General features: G+C 42.7%; 1 protein-coding gene across 1 annotated transcript in view; it reads right to left on the reverse strand.

The window, feature by feature from the left end:
* The window catches only part of Frmd5 (FERM domain containing), a 666,333-nt gene that overhangs the window by 372,919 nt on the left and 276,968 nt on the right, over positions 1 to 16,446 (reverse strand). The window lies entirely within an intron of this gene.

Here is a 16,446-nt window from a genome sequence, read left to right on the forward strand (position 1 = left end):
TGTAAAAATATAATCGATTTTGTACTCATATCCCTACTGCCTTGCTTCTTTTTTTAACCGGTGGTGGTCTCAGTAAATAAACGGGAAAAAAGGCGACTGTGATCAATCACGTCGGCATCGGTAGATAATGTTTTAATAAAATGAGATGAGTATTCTATTCAGACCTTTAATAATTTTCTCCTCGCGAAAACTGAAGTAAAAATCCATGCTTCGTTGAGATAATTACATTTAGCACCACACCTGTCCGTTCCTTTTCATTCGACCTACCTCCAATAATAAAACTCCCTCCGTATTATCACCTCCCGGAGCCGAATTAACTTGCAAAATACAACTGTGATAAACCTTTAATAACAAAATAACTTAGCATTAACTAATGCTTCGCCCGCCCAAATTTGAAGTTCACCACATAACGCGCAAAGGCCCCAAAGCATTCAATATATAACCAACGCCCATTAGTATAGTATAGTATAACCAACCAACCAACGCCCATTAGTATAGTACAGTATAACCAACCAACCAACGCCCATTAGTATAGTATAGTATAACCAACGCCCATACGCTAGCAGAGTACCCAAATCAAAATGCCCACCCTTAAGGAGTCCAATCGTTCAAGGAATGAAAACTGAAGAGGGTGAACAGAGGCAAGCCGAACCTCTAACTATGGAGATGATAGGTAACCGAGTGCTTAATAATTGTGCTCAAAGTTTCAGTGATTGTTTGAGGAAACACTTCAACATTTCCTTTATTTTCCATTCAAGTGAACCAATTCGGTTAAAAAAGCTACTTCGATTCAATATTGTAACAGAATTGATAGTTTTCACCGAAGCTGTGATTAGTTCTACACATCAGTTGCAAATTCAGCTACAAATATCGAAACGGTTTTTGACAGAATATATTATAAATAAATGACCTCTACTTCTGCATATGCATACGCAACACACTTCTGCAATGAGCATAAAGGTATACCACATGTAAATATACGATTCGCTTTTATTCCCCGAAGAGGACCTACATTCCTCGCTGAGGCCACGGGTATTTCCGAGTTGACGGGGTGGTTCTTAGGCATGGCTTATATCACCATTGCTTTTCTTTCACGGTTATATATAATAACTGGTTGAAACAATATAGAGTGACGAAATTTATCAATATTGCAAGAGTAGTCATTCATTGATTCAGCAGCGAAAAAACTCGCATAATAGGGTGATTTCGTCATTTTTCAGTTTCTGTGAGCCTAAAATTGCTTTTATCTTTGCGAGGTGATATAGAACGATCGGTTTCTGTCCTACTACTCAGGCTATTCCGGTCACCAAGGCAAGTTTTAAGGTTTTCAAAAGTAAGGCAGACATCTTTTGTGTTTAAGGGCTGGATTAACCCGACTGTGGTACACTATGCACAAACAAGATTACTTTGTGGGATACCATGAGCGATATTTCATAAGAGAGTCTTTTTCGTTTAAAGCCCTTAAAAATTCATAGTTGGGAGCTTCGGCAGAGTAAGTGGCAAGAGCACTCCATCAATATCACGGAAATATCCGGGAAACTCTTATGACCTCCTCCAAGAAACATTCGATTGAAAAATTCAAAAAGTTCAATGTTGCCCATGAACCAACCGAGTGCTTCGATGAAATTTATCAAAATCCTTCGGATACCAACGAATCATTCTTCTCGGTGAGCAACCGATAAACACCTAGGATTCTTGGTAAGGGTATCAGTTCCGAGATACCGGCCAGTGGGCAACATTTCATCAAGCACTGGCACCTGGAATTGGCGTGCTAAGTACCGGTGCCTAATTATTTTCCCTGACGTGCCCATTCCAGATAAAGACTCTGGCGTGGAAGAGCGACCTCTACTGGCGGCAATCTTGGATATGCATCCACGCCATCTTCATCAACAGCATAACATTAGACGACATATTTAGAAATGTTTACGGAACGGCTATGAGAAAACTTGCGTCAAGGGAAAAATATTTTCGCCACGATTAACTAATAGCAAACGTGGCTCAACAAAATCCGAAGGCATGACTCGTCTCAACGCCTTGTGGTACGCCCCAGGACGCCGGGAGCCCGCGGCCGCGGGGAGAAAGGGCGTAGAATACGTTTCAAGAGCGCCCCTGAAGACCTTTTCATCGATTCCTTCCGGAGGGATAACTCGCTCAATGCACACGCGATGCATGTTTCACAAGAAGTTCGAAGCGGTGATGGCGAAAATATTCTTGTGACACGCGCCAACTGACGGCAAGTCTCGGGGAGTCGGTCGGTCCTAACACGTTGTGCAACGGGTTATGCAACTCCATTGCGCAACCAATCAAGGAGAAAGAGGAGATTTAGTTCTTTCATTTGTTCGAAATTAGGCACAGCTATGAGTCCACCCCGAACAATTATAAAAATATCGAAAATTTCCTGAATTAACACAAAGGAAACTAATGTTCGCTCGGTAAAGGAGGGTGGCTGAATGGTAAATTTACTGTCCAATGGACAACTCACATTTTCCTGTATTACTTGCGATGAATGTAATAATAATTCCAAGTCATTTGGACCAATTGAGTAGAATTAGTCATGGGCCGATTGAGATCCAACGCCGATATTAATGAGAGTAGCGTTTTAATTTGTCTGCACTACGGCGTTATTCAATCATCAATAGCTCTAAATTGTATTAAAATCATATAATTGCAGTAATCCATCGATGATATACCTCTATTTAATCACCCCATAAAAAAACGATACGATTCTATGATCAAATTCTTAGATCCCCTTTCTTCACTAAATATTCCCGATTGCCAACTAGGGCGCATCCCTGAATCGATTCCCCGCAGTCGATAAGGGTAATCCAACGAGACCCTTTGACCAATGCTCGAGAAAACACTTGCAATAATTGCTCATTTAATTGTACACGACTAGGAAAATTAAAAGAACTAGCGACTCCCGACTCATATACGCATTTTAGTGCAAGTTAATATTCTCATGGCAACTGGTAAATACTGCCAACTTTGCCATTCCTTTTGCACAATTGCAGTGAATGACAATATCTCAACGAGGTTTTGATGGAAAATTGTTACCGGATTATAATTTGAACTCTGATTCGTAGTAGTTGATACTATAAAGAAACGACTCTCTCCAACACTGACATTTGCGCGTGAAGAAGAGACAAAATGTATCGCAGTTGATCTCATCTCTCTTTCCATGAAGCCTCGAGTCTTAACATCATAGGCAAACGCGCTTAATTCCAATCCGAAGACCAGTGACTGCAGCACACATGTCCGCACCATTCCATTCTTTCCAACGTCAACTTTGGGCATTCCCTGGAGCTGCTCCATCCTACGTCACACCACATGCCCACACCACTCGCCCGATCAATTTGAAAATTATGTAGCACGTCGAAAATATTTCTTTATAAAGTAGATAATTACAAGAGTTTGCGCCTCTGTTATCGTAATCAGCCTGTTTCTCGCACAAGGGGCACAAGGAACAGACGAAAAATGAATTTATGCGAGCGGGAAAGAAATAACCACGCTCTCTTTTGGCGGATGTTTGTTAATATTACCAGAGGATCCAGGAAAATTTCAGGCATCACTGAACATAATGGGCTGACTACTTCTGAGGGATGTCATGAAAGTAAAAGTTAGGAGGACTAATATGGTGGCGGGCGAAGGAGAAGCGTGGAAACAAGCGGAGCATTTCACCTCCCCCGGAGAAAGCAGAGGATGAAAAGGAAGAAGTTGGACGGGCGTTGAGCGCAGATCAGCTCTCCCAAGCTCAGAATGTGGTTGCCAAAAAGAAGCAACAGCTCCGCTCAAGAGAGGTAATCTCAAGAAGGATGCGACACAAATGTTGACATTCGCAGGATTAGGATTTGATTGATTTGTCTCACTGAGGTCATCAGGGAGGGATCCTCACAACGACCCGGGCGGCAGACAATTACCCTTTACCTCTCCTTCTTCTCTTTAGCATGACAATGTTAATCGCAGGTGACATTTTCCCCTCAGCATCAGCGTCAAATATATACGACTTCTAATTGCAGTTGAAACCGTTCATGCAATCATGTTGGCCTCTCCATATGCTCCGAACCATTAATAAAGTGACACTTTCCGTTCTTTTTGAACTTAATGACGTATTTCCTGAACCGATTAAAACCTCTTAGTATATTTTTCGAGTTCGGAATTGTTTTTCTCAGGACAGGCTCCAAAATGCTCGAAGCATATTCAAAATGGGATCTAGTCAACACAAAATGACATCTCCCACTGACTTGTCCATGTAATATTCCCTCAATGCTCGTCTGATTAATCCTAGATTTTTCGTTACGTTTCCGAAGATGCTCCCAACCTACTTACTCCGTTTAGGAACCGAAGATGCTGTGGTTCTTAGGTATTTTAGTTGATCCATCAATTTTATTTTTACTCCTCACCGGATAACGTTGTAAGGGTGAATTAAATAATTATCTTTTTCAGAATTTCATTACCGAATTTTTTCCACAGTTAATTAGAGACCTCACTACTGACACCTCGAATGGCGTTCAAATCGCCACAAATAATCTCATCGTCCGAGGAATTAGTTATGCATGGGTGAATTTCTTTGTTAATGACAAATAATTTTATTTCGAAAGCTAATTACTAAAGCATGATTTATTATTGTGCTTTACGAAAATTGTGGGATCCATCACGCTTCCCTGCGGTACGCCAGAGTTACATTCTCAAAAATTAGCACAAAGTAATTTTCATCCCGTCCAATTTTAGTTTTCTCTCAAAGAAAAAAAGTGGACCCGTTCGAGTAGATACTTTGTCATTTGTTGCATCCGAATGCAACGAGCAGGTACGGGCAGGGAAACAAGAGAACACGCACGCCGGCAGTGGTAATATACGGAGCCAAATTCGCCAAAAAACTGGAATATAAAGCATATATATATATATATATATATATATATATATATATATATATATATATATATATATATATATATATCGGTTCCCTGAACAAAATTCGTGCCTTTCGTCGGCCAAGGGCGACTGGCGAAAACCATTGAGGGGAAATCCGCAACGGAACTGGCGGACTGAAACAACCGTCATAGGGAAGATAAATCACATTAATTATGACAAAATAAACCCGAAAGAAAAAAAAAGAAACTCGATTGGACACCATTATATGAAGAGCATAAGGGATTAAAGTGGTAAGCCGCGGCGCGGATTTCATGTCTGAAGCGCAGAATGGGAATTCTTGGAAAAAATAAAGGATCCGGGGTCGCCACGGAGACGCCGGTTAATTCGCTTTCTGCATAGGCGCCTCGTCTCTTCCCACGCTTAAAAAGTTTCACAGACAAAAACATCTTCTCCACCACCTCAACATATTTGGCATCTTCGTGGCGAAGTCGTTTATAAGTGATCTTACTCTTTGCAATGTCACCTCTTAAGCCAACTTTTTTTTAACCTGCAGAGGAAAACGCGGAATAAAAATTGTGATTTGAAACGGCGCTGAAATCCATGCGGGATACATATACATAGATCCGTTTTCTTACAAGTCACTTTTCAGGTCCTCTCTATTTTAACTTCAAATCAAATTAATTTTTTACACGAACGATGTTCTTAAAGACGCTAATTAAATCTTAAAGGATACGTGATGAGTGTGGTAACATATTTATTTCCATTTGAAGGAGTAAAGTACGCGGACTTGTAAATCGATTGGTACCTTCAAGAAACACCCAAAGGCTTTCGAGGTTTACAGATTATTAATTAATCGTATTATTAATAGAATCAAAGGCAGCGTATTTATCAAAAGCTAAGTCTATTTCGGTCATCTATTACGAGCTACATTCCACGTGGATCTTGTCTAGCTCGAATTCTATTATTTCCTCCTTTGCTCCTTCCAACACACTGCCTACTATCATGCAATGTCTAAAAAGTGAACAACCTTCGGTTTTTATCACCGTCGGCATAATACCCTTCGACTACGGCCAACAGAACCATCAATATTTCTCAATATTTCCTCCAAACAATTCTCCACCAAATTCCTCCGAACTTCTCAATATTTCCTACAATTTTTCTGCCTCCATATTTTGTCCCGAAACTTCCCATCTACTCCCATTAGATTCAAAACTTCGTCGCTAGTTTTCCTCCCTCTTCGATCCTTTTCTCAAACCTCGTACGCAGATTCCAAAATTCTAAACTCTCTAATTCCATCCTCCTTCCTCGCGGATCAGATTGTAGAACCTACAACAGCATTAAAATCCCATTCAATGTATAGTTCAAAATAAAATCTTTGTTCATTTACATTTCAAAATTATATAGTATAATCAGGAAAATTTACCGAAATTACAGCAATAAGAGTTGCAATCCGAAAGTAGACCAAATGCAGTGTTCACCTCGAGTAATTGAGACCCCCACGTAAACTGCCAACTCTCCTCCTGATGAGAGGAGTGGCCAGATAGTCTGTCCGTTATCCACCGCGAATGCACGGGAGAACCAGGAGTGAACAACACCTTCACGAATAGGTATGCTTCACGAGGAAGGAGGGGTGCGAAGCAATTTACTTGGTTGTATATGCCGAGTGTGGGCAGCGGTAGTCCTGAGGTAAAGTGTTTGACTACTGACGGGAGGGCCTGGGTTCGATTCCCGGGAGGGCCCCTCTGGGTGCCCTCGGCTTTACCCAAGCTATGTTAATTATTCGGGTACCAGATCTTCGGGGGAGACGATCACCGGCACCGGGAAAGGAACTGGTCCCTCTTATTACCATGATGTGTAAACTTCAGGCTTTCAGCCCTTCGGGATTAGCATTACGTGAGCCCTATCCTCACCTAACAAACCGACCTTCGGGTTGATTGCTGTGCTTATGGTTTTTTATGGCATGCAGATTCCAACGACCACTCCCGCCCCCATCCCGCAGGGGCACGCATTGGCAAACAGTAAGCGAGGATGGGGAAGGGAAGGAAGAAATACCACAATTACGAAATAATATAAGTAGACCAAAAGAAAATGTGCATTGCTTAATGAAATAATGTACATAATCGCGGTAGTCAGGAATAAACACTGCAATATGTACATTCCTAGCCTAGTACTGCACAAAACAATAACCATTCTTCCATTCCACGTATGGATTATGATATTACCTTTTGCAAAGAAAATTATATTGAAAAGGCCACATGATTTTTCCTCGACTGGGTTGTCATTTGTGTGGGCCGAAATATTGCAACCCTGTGTTGGGGAGCCCCGGGGGAAGGCGCGGCGCCCCAACACAGGGTTGCCCCCGCGATTGGGAGGAGGGAATGTGACTAATGCCTCCGAATTTCCAAATCGGCACGGAACCTCGACAAAGCAGAAACGGGGAGCGCAAAGGGAAGAATATCCACGAATCGGCACTTTAAGTTCGCCGGAAGAGATAGAGAGAGGCTGTCTTCGGAATCAGGGTTTCGGGTCTCAATTCATCACCGTCATTATTCGTGATCTGCTCGTGCGGGCACAAAATACCTTTCCCCCACCCTCTCCCTCAAACTACGCATACGTCATTTTCGTCCACCTCCTTCCTCTGCTCGACCTTCCGCCCCCCCTCCTCATTCCCCTTGGGTAAACACCTCCTCCGTTCCCGCTCGATTTCCTTCCTTCGATGACCAAGGCGTTCTTTCCTTGTTTACTCTCTCTCTCTCATCAGAACTCCTCATTGCGAAACTCATCCAACCGCTCAATCTTCGACCCTCCCTCTTCCGAACATCATTCTGGACTCCTGGCATCCCTTGACCGCCTTTCTTAAGGAAAGTCCTCTATCCACGACTGTGGAAGAAGACACACCTTAGAGTTTCTCAAAGACAGATGTAGCTACTAATACTTTCCTCGGTTGCCTAAACACTTCCATTCCTATCTCACCTTACCACCGCCTCACCAACTGACCTCTGCACTTAGTTTATTACATCTTTCCACACGTAATGTTCTCATGATCTTCACACACACATTCATTTCCTTCGACTCCCCTACTCTCATCCCTATATTCTACTTCATTCTCGACAGCGAGCAATTTGGACGCAAAGGGCGACAGTACCATTGAGAGAGTCTCATCTACGTCTAAATTATACCCCGCAAGCTTCCACGGAGGCGTGTGGTGGGGGGTGTTATGCATAAACGCATGCATTCGCATTTATCCTAAGCATCATTTTTTCGTCGTCAAAAACATGCCTTGATAAGAAACGTTCTTTATGTGAGTTTGCTGTGAGTTACCGCCCAAAAACGCGAATGAATTCCACTAAGATACACCATACAAAACAGTGAATTTTATTTAATTCTGGTTAACAGTGAATTTTCTTTGATATTCTAAATGTACATATAAATCTACATAACACCCTGCAAGCCGCCGCAGTGGCTTGTGGCAGGGGGTGTTAGGTCATAACCCCTAAAGAGAATGAAACCGCACGCAACACCAATAGATGTATGCAAATCTGCACACAAGAGACGTTTGTATTAATGCGAAAACCTTTTTAACCTATACGTATGCAAATACATATACTACGAAGGTTGCTATCTATATCTTGAGCCGTGACAACACTAAGTGCTTTAGGAACCATATGAAAGTCTGATCCTTTTAACGCTAACTTTATTCAAAACATTTTGTCGTTTGATCATAACATGTGTTGTTTACAGTGACTCAAAAATTTTGTCTCATCAAAAAAAACGGAATTCACTCGTGAACACTTTCGTGCGAGGATATTTTACGACTTTCGACGTGGATTATCAAAACAGGAGTGCATCGATCAACTTAATGCCACTTTTGGCGATGAAGATCCATCCTTCGTCACTGTGAAACGCTGGGATCCCGAATTCTATCATGGCCGCCGTTCGCTCAGCGACGAAAGTCGTGAAGGTCGTCCAAAATCAGTTATTGTGCCAGAACACACTGACGCTGTGCAAGAAATAGTAATGGAAGATCGTCATGTGACTTATCGTGAGACTGAGGCATCCTTGGGGATCAGTATGACGAGCATCAATAAGAGATTGCATGAACATTTAGCTGTTAAAAAAAATTTATTCTCGTTGGATCCCGCATAAGTTGACAAAAGTTCAAAAAATGCTCGTGTCAATGGGTGCAAAGAAATGCTCAGCAAATACAATCACGGTACATCAAAAGATGTGAATAACATCTAAAAAGCTGATTAATCTTGGATTCATGAGTATGAGCCCGAAACAAAACAGCAATCCACTGCATGGGTCTTCCAAGACGAGCCAAATCCGACAAAAGTGATTCGTGCACGAAGCAGATCCAAGGAAATGATCGCTTGTTTCTTCGGAATGACTGGATAAGTGGCAACCGCACCGTTAGAACAACATAGAACCGTGAATTAATTCTGAATGGTACACGTGTATTTGTTTGCCAGAAGTACTCGGTGAAATACGGAAAGAGAAGCAGCAACGAAGGATCATTCTTCATCATGACAATGCAAGCTCTCACAGATCGGCTGAAACAACCTATTTGGGAGGCCAAAATGTGTAACTGAAGGATCATCCTCTGTACAGCCCTGATTTAGCAGCAAATGACTTCTTTTTATCCCGATTATAGAGAAAAAATCGCGTGGCCAACGTTTTTCGGCGCCTGAAGAAGCCGTTGGTGCATTCGAAAACCATGTTTCGGAGGTACCTCAATCGGAGTGGAAAGAGTGCAACGAAAATTGGTTCGAGCGCATGAAAAAGTTTATTGAATATCATACAGAATACTTTGAAAAACAATAAAGCCATTGTCAACAATAAATTACTGTCTTTTCATTATTAGGGTGAAAATATAAATATAAACCCATCGTATCAACTAACATACACACTCACCTGCGAATGGAGTAAAAATCCATAAAATAAAATGCAAAATTGTATGCATGCTGGAGAGAGAGTTAATTCAAAACAACGATTGATTAACGATAAACAACGATTGATCATTCTCTGCCTGGCCTCTGCCGAGAACAGACGTGCTCGAGCTCCCTCCCTAGAACCGGTTCGACCCTACCTGAGACTACCTGCGTGCCTGCTGATACTTCTGTACCTCTGTGTTTGTTCTTCCCTAGTGAAGTGTAGTTTAGTGTTAGCTTTAATTTTGTGAAATAGTTAAGTTTATTTAGTTTTTGTGTTGCTTGTTATTAGTTTTTAATAGTTTGGTGGTATTCCTAGTGGGTACTCGTAGTGGCTTGCAGTGGTTTTTGTCCGTCGAATCTAATTGGTTATCGGTGAGTGCTTTATTTTCTTTACCATCTTTTTTCTTTCCTTTCTTTACTATCTTCCAAAGCGTAACTTATTGATTGAGGTAAATTTAACTAACCCCTCTTAGAAATTTTAGCGTAGCGTATACAAGTTAGCTTTTGTTGGGAACTCGTTTGTTATTTAAGATGGCTTCATCTAGGTCCCCTGTTGCCATGCTCGAAGGCACTGGCGAATGCGCGGCTTTAAGGGCCCGTATTGTCATGCTGGAGAGAATGGTGCGGGAGCTTCGATCGGAGATCGCTGGCCGGAGGACTCCCCTCAGGAGAGATGGTGCTCGGGGTGGGAATACGAAAACCCGCCACGCCCATATGGGTGCACGGATTCGTCCGAATGCAACACGTGGCTGGGCGATTAGAGACCTACCCCGTGTCCCATCTCCCAACGAGGGAGTGTCTCACGTCCGTAGGTCGGACGATTGGAGGGTCGTCTCTCGGGGCAAGGGGAAGGTAACGCTGCGGCGTGGATTGGACTCTGCGGAGGCAGATACCATCCCCGTCTCCAACAGGTACCAGGTGCTGTCGGATGACAGCACCACCGTACCTGCAGCCCCTATCCCTACTCCAAGGGCACTGCCTAGGGTAAGACGTCAGGGAACGGGAAGGGAGGGAGTTGTAGTAATAGGTAGCTCGAATGTCCGTCGTGTAATGGTTCCATTGAGGGAAAGGGCGCGCCGCGTAGGCGCCGATCAACGGGTGACCGCCTGGTGTATACCAGGCGGAGGAGTCCCTCAGGTGACGAAGGCAATCGAGGCGGCGGTCAAAGGCACGAAGTGCTCTAGGCTGCAGGTCGTGGCCCATGTGGGCACCAACGACGTCACGGACCGTGGATCCGAGGAGGTCCTCCGTTCCCTTAGGGAACTGAACTCCGAGGTGAAGCGCGTCCAGGGCGTCGAGGGGGTTCGGCTGGGACTAACGGTCTGCAGCATCGTTCCGAGGGAGGATCGCGGGTCTCTGGTTTGGAGCCGAGTGGAAGGCATAAACCAGAGACTATCGAGATTCTGCTCGGACATAGGAGCCTCCTTCGTCGACCTGAGACCAACCCTCCGATCTTGCAGGACTCCCCTTAACCGATCTGGGGTCCATTACACGGCGGAAGCGGCGAGTAAGGTAGCGGATAGGATACTCCACCACTGTAGGCCTTTTTTAGGATAGAGGGCAGGTCACTTAGTGGGTCAGTAACGTCTGGGGATAGCGCGTATAATATTATTTATAAAAATATAAAAGTCACCGACAACACTGACATTGATTTAGAAAGACATGTGACATGCACTTCCCCACAAAGGCGTCCTAAAATACAGTCAGGCACAAATAAGGACGTTATTCAACATCAAAATAATTTAACTATACTTGTTATAAATTGCAGAAGCCTCAAGAACAAATCAGCGGATCTAGAACACTTAATCCAAACTCATTCCGCTGATATAGTATTAGGCACAGAGAGTTGGCTGTGCAATGACATAAATGACCAAGAAATTTTCCCAATAGATTTCAAAGTTTACCGACACGATAGAGATACAAGACCCGGAGGAGGGGTTTTCGTGGCAGTTAAAAGTCATTTTGAAAGCAGGCAAGTTTCATTTGAAAATAATAACATAGAAAGTGTTTGGTGCACCTTAATACGGACCAATCAACCCAACATACGAGGGTCATCCGGAAAGTAGTACCCGTTCGTGAAATAAAGACACAAAAGTAAATATTAACAAACATAAAAAATTTTATTTGAAAGAGGATACTTTAAACTACTTCTCAACATAATCTCCAAGCAAATTAAGGCATTTGTCATAACGTGTGACAAGTTTCTGTATTCCTGCTGCATAGTCCTTCGCCGCCAGCTCATTGAGATACGCGAGGGACCCATCTTGCACAAATTTTTGCATAATGCAGATGGTGTTTAACAATTTCATGAACAATTGTTCGAGAAACATTGGGAAAATGCTCACAGATGTCATCAATTGTGACGCGCCGATCGTTCCTCACGAATTCGTCAACTGAGCTCACCAGTTGGTCTGTAATGACAGACGGTCTCCCCGAACGCTCATCGTCGTGTGTGTTCCCCCTCCCCATGTTGAAGTTGCGACACCACCGCCGAACAGACGACTCGTCCATTACATTGTCTCCATACACCTCCTTTAATTGGCGATGAATATCACATGGGCGAACGTTTCTTGCATTGAGGAATTTAATCACTGCCCTCACTTCACAACTGGCGGCGTTCTCAATTTTTTTAAACATTGTAAACAATCACAGAAACCACACAGGCAATGCTAGCGTCACGCAACTTGGCTCAGAGAAGGCAGACAAGCCACTGAAGCTATCTGACCTCGTCCAGCGGCTACTCGCGTCGTCAGCACTTCATGCGGCACGAACGGGTACTACTTTCCGGATGACCCTCGTAAATTTATGCTCTTTCTACAGACCTCCAGACTCAGATTTGAAAACACTTCACACCCTCAACGATCAAATTTACAATTTTACACGTAAATATAATAACAGCATAAACATAATTGGTGGCGACTTTAATCTCCCTGGTATAGATTGGGACAACAATATCGTTAAATCTGGGACCCGCGATCGCGAATCTTGCAATTCCATGATAAAATTGGTTCAAAGAAACTCCCTCCATCAAGCAGTACGCATGCCCACCCGTGGAAAGAACATATTGGATCTAATTCTTCCAAACACACCTGAACGTATTATTAGTGTATCAACTGATGAGGGGTTGAGTGACCATAAAGCAATTAATGTCCACTTGGACATAGAAATAAAAAAGATCATTAAACCAAAAAAAAAATTTATAATTACCATAAAGCAGACTTTGAATCTTTTGCCAATCAATTAAACTCTTCACTACCCGAGTTCAAAACCCGCTTAAGTCATGTCAACGTGGAAGAAACTTGGACAGAATTTGTCAATATCATGCAAAAAGGAATCGTAGATTTCATACCTATAAAATACGTTAAAGCAAATCGCGACCCCAGGTGGTACAATAAAGACGTTAGAAAAGCCCTTCGAAAGCAGAGAATGCTACACTCTAGGGTAGAGAGGGCAGGCGTGAACACATCATCCCCTGAGAATAAACAATTATGGGACACATATAGATCCTCTAAAATTGAAACCAAAACACAATTACGTAGCGCTTTACTGGACTTTAAACGCAAAGTACTTTGCGAGCACTTGGACACTGACCCCAAAGCTTTCTGGTCATATGTTAGGGAAGTAAATGGGAGTAAACAAACCGTGGCTTGCTTAAGGGATTGTAGCAATATAATTCATACAGACAGTGAGGGTAAAGCTAACATCCTAAATTCATTCTTCCCAAGCGTTTTCTCGAATGATGTTGCCACCGCATATCTCCAAGAAACAATACATACTCCACCCATGGAAAAAATAACAGTGGACCACCAAGGAATTCTAAAATTGCTTAACGAAATTAAACCCAACAAATCCCCGGGTCCCGAAAATATACCAGCTAGGGTGATAAAACATTCAGCTCCAAACATTGCCCCGTACCTTGAGTTTATATTTAACAAATCCCTCACAGAGTAAGTACCTAAGATTTGGAAAACCGCGCAAATAACGCCTATTTTTAAAAGTGGTGACAGGGAGGATCCCAGTAATTACAGACCTATATCTCTCACTTCTATCTGTTGCAAAATCTTAGAGCACATAATTGTCAGTTCAATAATGAGACACCTTGACAATATTAACTTTTTAAGTGACAATCAACACGGATTCAGGAAAACCCGCTCCTACGAGACCCAATTAGGATTATTTACACATGATTTACTTTTATCGGGTGAGAGAGGTAGGCAAGTGGATGCCATCTTCTTAGATTTTCAAAAGGCATTTGATAAGGTCTCACATGGTAAACTCATTCATAAATTAAAGGTCGCGGGTATAAACAAGGGCGCCATAAGTTGGGTTAAAGATTTTCTTTCAGAGCGGGAACAGAGGGTAGTCCTTGATGGCGCTAGTTCCGACAGCGTTCGAGTCACGTCGGGGGTACTTCAGGGAAGTGTGATCGGGCCGTTGCTTTTCTTGATTTTTGTTAACGATTTGAACCGCGAAGTGAAAAGTAAAATTAGGATGTTCGCGGATGACACGGTGATCTATCGGGAGATATCTGGGGATGAGGATCGTTTTATTCTAGAGCAGGATTTAGATTGCATTACTAAATGGTGTTCTAACTGGGGATTGACTCTAAATTATAATAAATGTTCAGTGGTAAATTTCTTTAAAAGATCAACGGGATTTGCTTACAAATTAGCTGGAGGTGACCTAGCAGTAGTTGATACGGTAAAATACCTAGGTGTCACATTCACCAAAGACTTAACTTGGGGGACTCACATACGTTAAGTCTGCGGTCAAGCATATAAAAAATTGGGATTCATTCGACGCATTGTCGGCAAAAGTGACTCGAAGGTCAAGGAACGTTGTTACCACGCTCTTGTAAGGCCTCATTTAGAATACGCATGCAGCGTGTGGGATCCGAGTGAAAAAGGTCTCATTCGGGAAATTGAGAAGGTTCAACGCCGGGCAGCCCGTTTTGTAAAAAATTCCTACGATAAAACGCAAAGCGTCACCGAAATGCTCATGGATTTGGCGTGGGAATCATTGGCTGAGAGACGATTCAATGCAAGATTGAAATTATTAAATAAATTTAGATCCGCATGTTTCAGCACCGAGGTCTCGCAAATTATTCGTACTCCTACATACATTAGTCGCTTGGATCATGCATATAAAATTCGGGAAATAGATGCCAGAACTAGCCGACTCAAGGAATCCTTCTTCCCACGGACAATACGGGATAGCAACTGCAGGGTTATAGATAGCAAAAATTCCACTTGCCACCCTCAGCGTCTAAAAAATAATTAGTTCTACTTAAATGCATGCTCTTCCACTAACCTTATGTGTTTTGTTATAATAACCCATTCTTTCCGAATGACTTCATTCATGTTCTGTTCATCTGTTTTTAAGTTTCCCTTTCAATCCCTCGTCCCTCTCCGCGGGGGCAAATTCCTGCTACCTGCAACGTTGGGTCCCATTCCCTGCCATTTAGAGACTCTTTGGGGGTAGAGTGTTTCGTGGTGCATTTTCATGTGGTAGTGATGTTTCAATTTCTTGCTTGTTGTGTCCTGGCTTCCGTGTTGTAGGATGTCTTTCGTGCTGCATCATGGGGTGCAGTTTTTTAGTTGTTTTGCGGTTTATGTGTTTGCATGAGTATTGGATGAAGGGATTTTTGCATGAGTGTGTGCGCTGCTGTGGGTGTAATTTTCCGTGTGGTTTTTTTTGCATGTGGTGTTTTTCCTTTTTACGGTTGGTGACCTAACACCCCCCGCCACACGCCCTTGCGGCGGCTTGCGGGGTATTATGTAGATGTAGATGTAGATGTTAACCTGATGAATTAGCTATTAAGCACCATGCGACCACATATCGAAACATTTCGATATTTGTTGTACCGAAGATATCGATATGTACATGCTAAAAACCGATACATTGAAAGTCGATAATTATTTTTGATAATTGACAATAAAAGCAATATAATGCAGCATGAAGCAACCTAATAAAATAGTTATTTGTTACGCGAGAAAAGGGAATAAAAATGAACCAAAACCATTTATGCGAGAGGCCTCCGCCATAAAAAGACAGGTCATGCAGACTTGAGAATTAAAAAAGGGGCAAATCCACTGCCCCATTTAGGGAAGAGACAACTTCAAACTTCCCGATCACCCCATGGCCTTCCTTCTTGGGTGTTCCCGCTTCTCTCCGTCCTCGACACTCTCGTGCCCGAAACATTCACAGCACATGTGGATACGGCAAAGCCCACCAAGAATCATTCCTTAGCGTCTCGTGAAATGCATTCCCCTTTGTGGGACAGCGATGGTATCATCTACATCAATGCCCTGCAAGCCACCAAAAAGGTGTGTGGCATGGGGTGCAGCACCAGGAGGAAAGGGTAAGGGATGAGGGGGTTAGGGTTTTTCAAATGGATAGGGAAAGGTAAGGAGGACCTGCAAAAAAAATATATATATATATATAAATATATATATAAATATATATATAAATATAACCGTTTAACCCTGCGCAGTCGCTACCTTGTAGGCTAATACTTGTTATGTCGAGACACTAACGTGACTCTGTCATCGCGACTTCGAATGTCCCCATAAATCACCGCATCGTCAGGAAAAAGACGGAGCCTGCTATTAGCCACGGGCGCTGAGGTCATTTATGTAAATAA

This window comes from Hetaerina americana, unplaced genomic scaffold (genome assembly GCF_022747635.1).
Source record: "Hetaerina americana unplaced genomic scaffold, ioHetAmer1.1.p SCAF_25, whole genome shotgun sequence".
NCBI lineage: Eukaryota > Metazoa > Arthropoda > Insecta > Odonata > Calopterygidae > Hetaerina > Hetaerina americana.